At 56.2% G+C, this 10,681-nt stretch overlaps 1 long non-coding RNA gene across 1 annotated transcript; it reads left to right on the top strand.

The window, feature by feature from the left end:
- Positions 1 to 623: 623 nt before the first annotated feature.
- LOC122365121 lies at positions 624 to 10,206 on the top strand. Its single transcript, XR_006253680.1, has 4 exons — positions 624 to 933; positions 1,534 to 1,708; positions 7,746 to 9,031; positions 9,403 to 10,206. It is a non-coding gene; the product is annotated as an uncharacterized LOC122365121 (long non-coding RNA).
- The last annotated feature ends 475 nt before the right edge of the window (positions 10,207 to 10,681 follow it).

Genomic DNA, 10,681 nt, shown 5'->3' with positions numbered 1-10,681 from the left:
GTTCCTAGTGCCTACTGTGCCAAGAACAGTGGGAACTGCGTTGGGGAAGGTTTGCCATGTACTACTGGGCGTCAGTATGCGAGAAGGAAACACGGAGATGCAGAACCGAATCTCCATCTTCAAGAGACTGCTAGAAAACGAATGGGGCGATAAAATGGGGCGCGCCTCACTCGAAACATTGAATTGAGAAAACAGAACGCAGAGAAACAGCTGCCAACCACCGAAGATATGAAACGGCTACAGAACCACCTTCAGACCAAACTGGCATCCACGATGGAGTCTGTGAGTAGAAAGCCTAGCGTCAAGTCATACAACACCTTGGCGTGCGTAACAGCCGTCAGCCTCATGGTGTTCAACAAACGTAGAGGTGGAGAGTCCATGAAGATTCGTGTCCGTGATTACACTTCAAGAGCGGCGTACACCCAAAACGAGACAGTCGTCAATTCGCTATCAGACTTGGAGAACAGATCATGGACAAGATGTGCCTGATCAAAACGCGTGGCAAACGTGGAAGGACTGTGCCGGTTCTCATACCACAGATGGAGAAACGGGCGATCGATCTTCTGGTTTCTCTCCGTGAGTCGGTGGGTCTGCGTGATAGTGTACCAGAAGAGGCGCTCTTCTCAAAGGCTCCGGAAGGAAGACTCGTAAACGGGTGGTATCAGCTGAAGAAAGAATGCAGAGATGCTGGTTGCCGAGACATAAACGCCATCACTTCAACAAATATGCGCAAATATCTAGCCACGATCGCCCAGATCATGAACCTATCAGAAAATGAAATGGATCAGATTGCCTCACACCTCGGACACGATATAACCGTTCACAGAAAATACTATCGCCTACCGGACAGCACAGTAGAACTCGCGAAAATAGCGAAACTTCTACTGTCTACCGAAGAAACGCTTGGAGCCAATCTCGACGATGATGCTGAAGGTCAGTACCATTTACCATTCAGAATACTAATTTGTCTGAATAACGCATAAATAGCTTGTTGGTAATTACCGGTTGTTCTTATTTATTAATTTTACCATTCTCAGGAAATACATGTAATTGTAAACGCTAAAGCAAGCACAATTGAGCTGGATGTCACCGTGTTTTTCGGGTCGGCCCCATACATGTCCGCTTTAATTATTGTCGTTCTGTGCTTCAAAACAGATGTGCACCGCATGTCAAATCCTAGCATGTACACCAGCATGCGTGGCCTTGTCCACTACACCCGCGCAGCCCGTGGAATGAAAAGTGAAATTTAAGTGAGGGCCCTTTTCGACGCGACGATTTTCGACCCGAGGCATCAAGTGCTGCGGCTTGTTTATTCAGAAGCGTTCTTATCTCCGTAACTGTAACACATCTGATTTACATACAATAGTTGCGGCCCAGTAACACTGTCCGCAGTTCGTAAGGTATCGAGATATTTATCCTTAGTACTTTCTGTTGTGTACTTTCGGTTTGTGTTGCTCTGTCACACTGCCACCAGCGGTCCTCGTGTGCCCTATCACTGTGTTGGGTCATGTGTTTTGTCTGTGTGGCCGCCAGGAGCGTCAAATGCAGTCGGCGCTACGGCTGGCCGTGTCAGCGACCCACCTGCTCGGCCACGGCCAACAGGCAGCCGGCTCCGACGTCAAGTAGGCGCTACGGTTCCTGACGCCAGCAGGAGCACTTGACCAGCAGCTCACCGCCACCGCACAGGACCTGGCACAGCTCGGCACAGGTACACGATCTTATTGATCTGATGCTTCATAACGCTTGTCATAGTTTGTTTTCACCTTCGTGACCTTTACTTAAGGTAAATACTTAAGGTTAATACTATACTGATAAGTGCACTGATTGTTTATGTGTCCCTATTAAATTAGATCATGAAATGAGAAACTTTTACTGTTCGTGTGAATCGTGATCGTTCACTCTGATCCAGCACGGCAGACCAAAGTGTTCGTGTAATCGTCAAGTTCACTAATAATTGCGTATCTGATCGAATCGTTTCATTAACCGGAGGACCAAAAGAGTTCTTTGGTGAATGTCTATTTCTTGAATATTCACCACACAATGCACGTTAATCGTATCGTACGACGCCGGCGCCGTTGCGCCGGCGGAGCCGCGTCGCCGTCGTCGTCGCGTCGCGAACTGCCGAGCCGGCCGGCGTCGGGCCGGTCATCGCACACATGTGCCCCAGATGACCACGCGGGCCCCAGTACACCACGTGGGCGGCGAGGCTCGGCTGAGCCCGCCGATCGCTGCCGTCTCCTCCACGGCACAGTACGTTTTCTCTCAAACATGGCCGGCCCGAATTTTCGCCTCGCTCGCGGAAATTCTAAACGTAAGAGAGAAAACATTAGCGAAACAACAAACAGCTGCTCGCAGGCAGTGTCTCTGTCTGTATCGTACAGCAATAAACGACCACTAAAGCTAAGACTGTAAACTACGTCGGCTGCGCCGCGCGTCGGTCCCGATCTAAGGCTGCTACACTCTAAGGCTGTAAACTTCTAACTCGTACAAGACCAACCGGCTAAATGAGCCAGGAGCGACACTGCGACAGTGTGAACGCTGGCGACTGTCGGACGGCTCACAGCTGTTGGCTAATGGCTAAACACCAAACACAAATGACCGGCGCACAGAATGAACGACTCATTCTCGCACACGCACACGTTAACACCGCGAATGGCGGACGCAGTAAACACTAATAGATGGCCAGACTCCGACACTACTCGCCGGCGGCACAGAGGGGTCGTAAACGACTCACCTCAGTCGTCTCACACGCGCACATTACCACTCTGAGTCCATTTACTGTCCGTCACCGTCGCGCTCGAGACGGCAGAGACCAGAGACCGACCGCCTATTCCGAATTTCCGACCAGTGGCGGTGGCCACTAACACTTTGACCACCTGCACTCGGCTGTCGGCGCCAGGGAACACGGTCACCACTCGCTCCAATAGCCAGTGCCCGCGAGGCAGGTTGTCCTTTGTCACCAGCGCTAATTCGTCGAGCTGCACGTCTGCCGGGTCTGCGCGTCACTTCACCCGTGTGGTGAGCGTCCGGAGGTGCGGCCCGGGGCCGGCTTGCCCACTTGGAAGGCTGTAGGTCACTCGTCGGCGTCGGCGCTGGCTGGGCTGACCGTTTCCGGCACGGCATGCAGGCAGGTGTGTACCGCTCCGCAGCGGCCCTGCCACTGATGACCCAGAATTGGTGCCGCAGGTGAGTCAAAACGTGCTCTGCGCCAGAATGGGAGAGCTTCTTGTGTCGATCGGTGACTATCAGCCGAGTGATGTCTCCGCGTGCAGGTAGAATCACCCGGTGCTTGACCTTGAAGTCTAGCTGAGCGTGGCGCAGCTGGCCCCCGACTCTTAGAAGGCCGCTCGAGTCCAGGAAGGGGTTAAGCCGGTGCAGCTGGCTGTTCGGGGGAAGCCGCCTTCCGTGCTGGAGAGCGGCGATATCATCGCCGAAATGCTCGGCCTGTGTGCTGAGCAGCCAGACGCGCTCAGCTTCTCTCAGCTCTTCAGCAGTCAGCGGTCCCGTCCGCCGATCAGCTGCTGCCCGGCTGCGGCTGTTGTAAGCGAACCTGCGCACCCACGCTGTCACACGCAGCAGCCTGAGCCACGATGAGAACCGGCTGGGGTTTATGGCCGGCTCAGCTCCCCTGATGACGCAGGCTGGTGCTCTCATTTCGGCCGTTTCCTCGTCTCTCGGGCGCTCTGTCGGGCGGGGCGGCGCGGCGGGCCGGTCCTGAGGACGGCGCGACAGGACGGCGCGACCTTGGCCCCACTCTTCGCCCGGTGCCACCTCAGCCACCGAGCAGCCTCGGCTGCCTATGTTCGATGAGTTCAGTGACCCTGGCACGTTTTGCCATCGAGTCACTTCCGAAGCGTCCTGGGTTTCCTCGCTGACACGGATATGGTGCACGTCCTTGTTGACTGGCAGGTTCTGGTACGGCGCGCGGCCGGTGACCGTCCAGCCGAGCAGTGTTCTCACGGCGCACGGCGCACCCGGTGGTCCGTCGATCACCTCACGTGCCACGATCAGTTCTATGACGTCAGCGCCCAGAAGTACTTCTACTGGACCTCGAGTCGCACTCGGCAGATCCAGGTCAGCGAGATGAGGCCATTTGCCCTTCTCCCGTGACCAGTCCATGGCGTGATTTGACACACTCAGCGTCGGCGTCGTTTGGGCGTTCCGTATTTCGTGACGTGTGCCACCGCTGCTGACAGGCTCGATCACGAAGGACACACGGCATGATCTGAGTTTCACTTCCGTTTATGGTACTCAGGACCGAACTGTCAATGGGTCCAGAGATGCCGAGACGGTCGCTCAGGCCTTCGGTCACCAGCGTTACCTGGCTCCCGAGGTCGAGAAGCGCGTGGGTCGTGCAGCGCCCAGCAGGACCATGCACCGTTATCGGCAGTGTCTGCAGCAGCACCTTACAGGGTGGCTCGACCACCGCAGTGCCGACATGTTTCACTGGTGACGGCGCGCTGCCGGCAGCACTGCGCCGTGGAAACACACGGCCTCCGTTGTGCAGAAGCGTGTGGTGACGTTTTCCACAGTTCTCGTGTCCACAGTTTGTACCGGACGGGCACGCGGCGCTGATGTGACCTCGCGCGAGACAATTGAAGCAGAGTCCGTTACAACCGGCAACCTCTGCTCTCTCGCTCGCTGTCAGCTGTAGGAACCTGTCACAGCGCTCTACGACGTGTGTCCCCTGACAGAATACACATGCGTCCTCACTCGCGACCGGCGCTGCCTTTATTGCACTAATTTTCTGTTTTACGACCTCTCGGGGCGCGGCCGGCGCTAGCGCAGTCGCGTAAACACGCCGCTGCCGGCTCTCCCCACTGTTGACCTCGGCCTTGGATTGCTGGTGGCCCGTCAGGGTCAGGGACGCACGCCCAGCAGCCACGTAGCCGCGCAGCCAGCTGTCCAGGTCGGGGAGCGTGGGGCGGACGAGTCCGTTGTGCACAGAGTGCTCGCCCCATTTCAAAGCCAGCGCAGCAGGAAGCTTGGAGATCACGGCTGTTACATTGGTGGCAGCCGAGATGTCCGCGTCGTAGTGAAGGCACTGTAGCACACGAACCGCGGTGCGAAGGTCACGTGACAGCTCTGTCACAGCCGACATATCACCATCTTTCACCGGCCGCGAATCGAGCAGTTTTTCATCGTCGCGTGAATGACCCGTGCAGGGTCACCGAACTCCTCCTCTAGCTCACGCATAGCCTCACCGTACAGAGAAGAGTCGCACAACATACCGCGCACTGATTCCTTGGCCGGCCCGGTGAGATGAGCCTGGAGATAGGTCAGGCGCTCGACGTCAGTCAGGTCGTCTCGATCGTGCACTAGAGCCCTGAACAGCGCGATCCATCTCGGCCATTCCAGAGCGGAGCCGCTGAACTTATCCAGGGTCACTCGAGGCAGCTGTGGAGTCGTTTGCTGTCTCACGGGCTGTAGCGGACGTCGTGCTTCCTGCTGGTGACGGTCGTCGTATGGCTGCGCGCTCACCAGTTGTCCGTACTGGGAGGACTGCTCCACCCAGTCCCGGGTGCGTGAGGACCTGTCACCCGGCTGCAGCGGCTCACGCAGCTGGGCGGCTGGCTCACTTGGAGCTGCGGCAGCAGGCCGAGCTAGAGCCTGACGGTCGACGGCAGATGGCTGGTGATCATACTCCTCCTCCTCGAGCAGCTCCAGCTCCAGCTGACGGCGTTCCGCTTCGTCGGCGAGCTGTTGAGCTTCGAGAGCTGCCCGCTGTCGTGCCAGTTCCGCCTCTTACCGCGCCCGCTCCGCCTGCGTCTCCGCCTCCTGCCGTGCCCGCTCCGCCTGCGTCTCCGCCTCGCGACGCGCCCGCTCCGCCTGCGTCTCCGCCTCTTGCCGTGCCAGCTCCACCTTTGCTGCGGCCGCTCGCTGGCCCTGCTCCGCTGCGAGTTTGCTCAGCGCGGCTCGGCGGCGGGCTGCGCTGATGGTGGACGACGCTGCGCTGCCGAAGGTCTCGCTGCGGGTATGGCATGTCCGCGAGCTGCGCGTAGATTTCGCGTCACACTGTGCGACCGCCCTTGCGTCCGACCTGGCGTTCGATTTCGCGTCGGATTTTGCGTCTGACATCACTCCTTCACTGCACTCGCGTCCGGACTGTACGTCCATTCACTCACTAGTTCACATACATCCGGCCCGGAGGACCAAAATGTTCGTGTGAATCGTGATCGTTCACTCTGATCCAGCACGGCAGACCAAAGTGTTCGTGTAATCGTCGAGTTCACTAATAATTGCGTATCTGATCGAATCGTTTCATTAACTGGAGGACCAAAAGAGTTCTTTGGTGAATGTCTATTTCTTGAATATTCACCACACAATGCACGTTAATCGTATCGTACGACGCCGTCGCCGTTGCGCCGGCGGAGCCGCGTCGCCGTCGTCGTCGCGTCGCGAACTGCCGAGCCGGCCGGCGGCGGCCGGCCCGGCGCGTCGGGCCGGTCATCGCACACATGTGCCCCAGATGACCACGCGGGCCCCAGTACACCACGTGGGCGGCGAGGCTCGGCTGAGCCCGCCGATCGCTGCCGTCTCCTCCACGGCACAGTACGTTTTCTCTCGAACATTTACCAAAAATACAGTCAAAGAACTTCACGAAAAGTAAATTCAGCTTGCCTAAAACGCAATGTTTTTAGATGACCTAGGTTGTACAGACACACAAACCCACAGACATACAAACACATATCAGTGACCTTGACCTAACTTGACCTGAAATGGCCTCAGCCAGCCAAAACCTAGTCGGATAGTGTAACAAAGAGGTTCTTGCTGGCTTGGCACCACAATACGTCAGCGTCATCGGTATATGATAAGCAGCGCACTTGATATCCAACGGTGACCCCAAACAGCAACATTTTTTGTTTGACCTGACCTGGAAGGTCACTGACTGACCTGAGAAGGTAAAACTGTGTATCATTGGATTCGTCTCTTCCCAAAAAAATCTTTTAGTCTTTACCGCGAAGCTCTATCTCCAGCAGGAACGAAATGGCGCGGGGGTGGCAACCCCCCCCCCCCCCCCATGTGCGTTCTAGGATGGGAAAGTGGCATGTGCGGGCGAGGGTTAAATTGCGTAGTTGAATTCACATGCTGAACGAACTTCATCATCGGAACTTGTAGATCGTATAACAAAATGTGACCCGGGTTGCAATGTACAGTACATTCTAGGTATGTCAAGGCGTTAGTGTGACTGGTTAGTCAATCTGGTTGTGAATTTATCGTTGGTGGGTCCAGTGAATAATTATCAGCTTGTTTACTTTGTGTCTCTTGTTCTGGTGTAATTGCCTGCATTATCTCTAAGTCATTCGTTCCATAGATATTTTATCTACATGAAGATGCCCATCCAATGTCGAAACACTTTATTTTCTGCCGTCTGACTGCTTTACACTCGTGATCGATGGTATCAGCATTCTCCTTGGTAGAAAACGAGTAAAATGAGATGTTCAAAGGTCATCGACCATCACTGTCGTCAAAATATTTCAGTAAAGTCGTACCCTATTTCGTTTTCGGAAACCTCCTTCGGGGAAATAAATCCAAAGTAAAGCTAAATTTGTCAGTTAAAAGTCGTGAAATCAAGCTCGCACGATGTTTCAGCTCACATTCCCTAACTTGAATTCCTCCAATGAAACGGCAGGATAATAAGCGTCAGGGCATCTCTATGTATATAAGACCTCTATGATCCGTTCTACATGAATGGAAAGATGTGTTCTGGAACAAACGTTGATATTATATCTCTTGATTCACAGGCATGCACATTGACCCAGCAGTGGTGCAAGAATGCGAATGGCAAGCTCTGCACTGATTCCTCCGTTTTTAGCATTAGTGTTTCGCGTAACTTTCCGTTAAACGGACGGGGCCGCCGCCGGCCCCGGCCGCCGCCGTGCGAGTCGGCCGCCGCGCCGCTACGGACGACTGGCACACGCCACAAGTGTGATGGATTTTCGGCCAACGCGGCGACACCGGCGTAGCGTTCAATTGGCCGCGCTGCCCTGACGCTCCGGTGACGGACAGGTGGACCGAGGGCGCCGCCCGCCCATCCCTCCGGACCAGGCCAGGCCGGCCGATCTGAGGGAGGTAGGGAGGAGCCGCGTGGCTGGCCGAATGGACGGCCGCGCCGGGCCATTGTCACTGATTGTTGGCCATTGTCACTGATTGTTCATTGCCGCACCGAGGTCCGGCGATGTCACCGGAATGCCGCCACTGGTTTGAGTTTCCGCGAAACCGGCTTGCCCAGAGATGTTTGTCACTGGCATTGCTATGTGCTATTTGTGATGTTCATATATACCATTCCCGTTACGGAGTACATATCTTGTTTTGAACGTTAAGTTCCGATATACGAACTGGCCGTCTGAAAAAGAGCCGCACGTGCACGATGCTTGTAGATATTCCTGACGACCACGAACCGACCACGAATCAGAACTGCGCCTCTCGTAATGGGAGTGCGAGTAGTTGTTGCGAGTTAGAGCTCCTTGGCGAGTGGCTGACTCTGAACTGACTGACTAAACACCGGTTAGCTGTTTCACCAGCAGTCCCAGTGGAGGGAAGTAGGCCCAGGCGAGCAGGGTGTCGCAGCGTAAGTCCGACGATGGCGGCGCAGTAGTCGAATGGCGTCCACATTTAGCCGACGAAGGCTGCGCTGAGCGCCATACCCGCCTCACCTTATCTCCGAGTCACGTGTTCATGACTGACACGGGCAACCATACGGCCCGTCGTTGCCCACGCGCACCCCAGACGGGGCCGCCAGTCGCGGCCCCGGACACGTCAGTCCCCAGATCTGCAGTGATGTCGCCCGGCTCTGACGATGGCGCACAGCCGCCGTGTCCGCGGTCTCCGTCGCCGCCGCGGTATGCGGCGCTGGGCGGCGACTCGTACATGTCGCGGTCTCGCCATTGGGGGCCGAACGATTCGCGGCTCCCGCCGACCCCGCCGGCGACGAGTTTCCTCCGGCGAGTCCTGCGCCGTCTGGCGTGGTCGACGCTGCCCGGGAGGTTCCTGGCTGGCAAGCTGCTGCTGTGTCTACCGACGCACAGAGGTCAGTAGCTCCGGTGCCGGCCCTGCAGTGCTCTGAGAGAGCGTCGAGACCGCCTAACCGATTCTGTCCCTAATTAAGGTCTTTGTAAATATGTGTTCATCGTGCATCGTTTGTGATGTGAGCCGCGTGATCAGCTGCTAACTGATAATTTTTACTGCGATTTTGCTGTGGTCGTTGCTGGCGAATTGTTTAGTAATGTCGTGGCAAGCTGGTTGGGGACGCCCGTCTGGCTGTTCTGTTGACGGAACGCGCCGATCGACATGGCATGCAGCCATCCAGCGCCTCAAATCGGCGAATCTGTCCAGCGTGGTCTCAATGGAGTGCTGAGCGGTGCTAAAGGACATGGTTATTTTCATGCGTTCTGTTCACAGTTTTGTCGTGGCTGTGCTGTCCGCGGCCGTGCTCCACGGTTGCGACGTCTGCGGCCAAGCTGCCCGCTGCTGAGCTCCGCGGCCGAGCTGCCAGCGGCCGTGCTCTGCGGCCGTGCTCTGCGGTCGTGCTCTGCGGCCGTGCTTCCCGTGGCTGGGCCCTCCGTGGTCCCGTGATCGTGGCCGCGGCGAGGGTGCCGCGACCTGCGCGATGCCGTGCGCTGCAGTGATGGCGCCGCGCACTGTGCAGTGATTTTGCCGAGCGCTGCGTACGCGGTGGGTGCCGCGCGCCGCGCTGTTGAGCGTGCCGTATTCGGACGGTGGCTGCCGCGCGCAGCGTGGTGATTGCTGCGCTCTGCCATGAGTGCCGCTCACTGCCGTGGCCTGAGTGCCGCGCTCGGACGGAGTGCCACGCGCCGTTGTGTTGCGTCGCCTTCTGCCTTTTGATATGTGCTATCTCCGAATTTAATGTTGCTTGTTGCCGATGTTCGCTTCTTTTCGTTAAGAGGGTCGGGTATAGTCGGTCGATTTATTCGCACCGTTTGATTTCGTACCGGCTTCTCTTCTGTTTCTTATTGTTTTCTGCGATGTCACTTGTCCGATTTTATATCTGATTAATTCACGTCACTTAAGTATTTATTTTATATTGTCATAATAACTTACGGCGCTGTTCCTTTATTTTCTGTTTAGTTGCAGCCCTAGTACCTTAATTTCCGATGTCTCTTCGGTTTGTTGTCGCTCGCATGTTCAGAGAGTCCTGGTTGGCCGGCGCGAGCGGCGGTTGTGGAATACAAGCTCGTCTGTGAAGGTTGTGTGTCGGAGCCGGGTTGGCGAGGCGGGACCCGTCTACATTTCAAACACCATTGCATTTCTCTCATCAAGACGCGTCGAATGATGAATAATGTGACCTCAAACATAGGCGCGGGAACCGGGGAGGGGGCAGTAGGGGCAGCTTGCCCCCCCCCCCCCAACTCTGGGGCCGTGGGGCCGTGTATCTTATGGTCAGGGCGCGTGTTTGAATTTATTTTCGGGGGTTGGGTCACTTAACTTGACCTGGTGACCTGACCTTTGATGACCTGGAGCTAAAATTTTCAAAGCCTGTACGGAAAAGACGTATAATAAGCTGTACCAAACCGTTTTTGAGATGTCAGCGAAAACCTGGGGGGGGGGGGCGTGAAAACGCCGAGCGGGTTAATGAACCAGTAAGACGCCTTTCGGGGCGATACGCGAGCGAGCAAAAGGATGAGCCCTGCAAGTGCGAAACTGAGTGGGGGTATTTCCA

Source organism: Amphibalanus amphitrite, unplaced genomic scaffold (assembly GCF_019059575.1).
Source record: "Amphibalanus amphitrite isolate SeventyFive unplaced genomic scaffold, NRLGWU_Aamphi_draft 000716F_arrow, whole genome shotgun sequence".
Lineage (NCBI taxonomy): Eukaryota > Metazoa > Arthropoda > Thecostraca > Balanomorpha > Balanidae > Amphibalanus > Amphibalanus amphitrite.
Note: the sequence above shows the minus strand (reverse complement) of the source record. Positions and strands in the feature narration are given on the sequence as shown.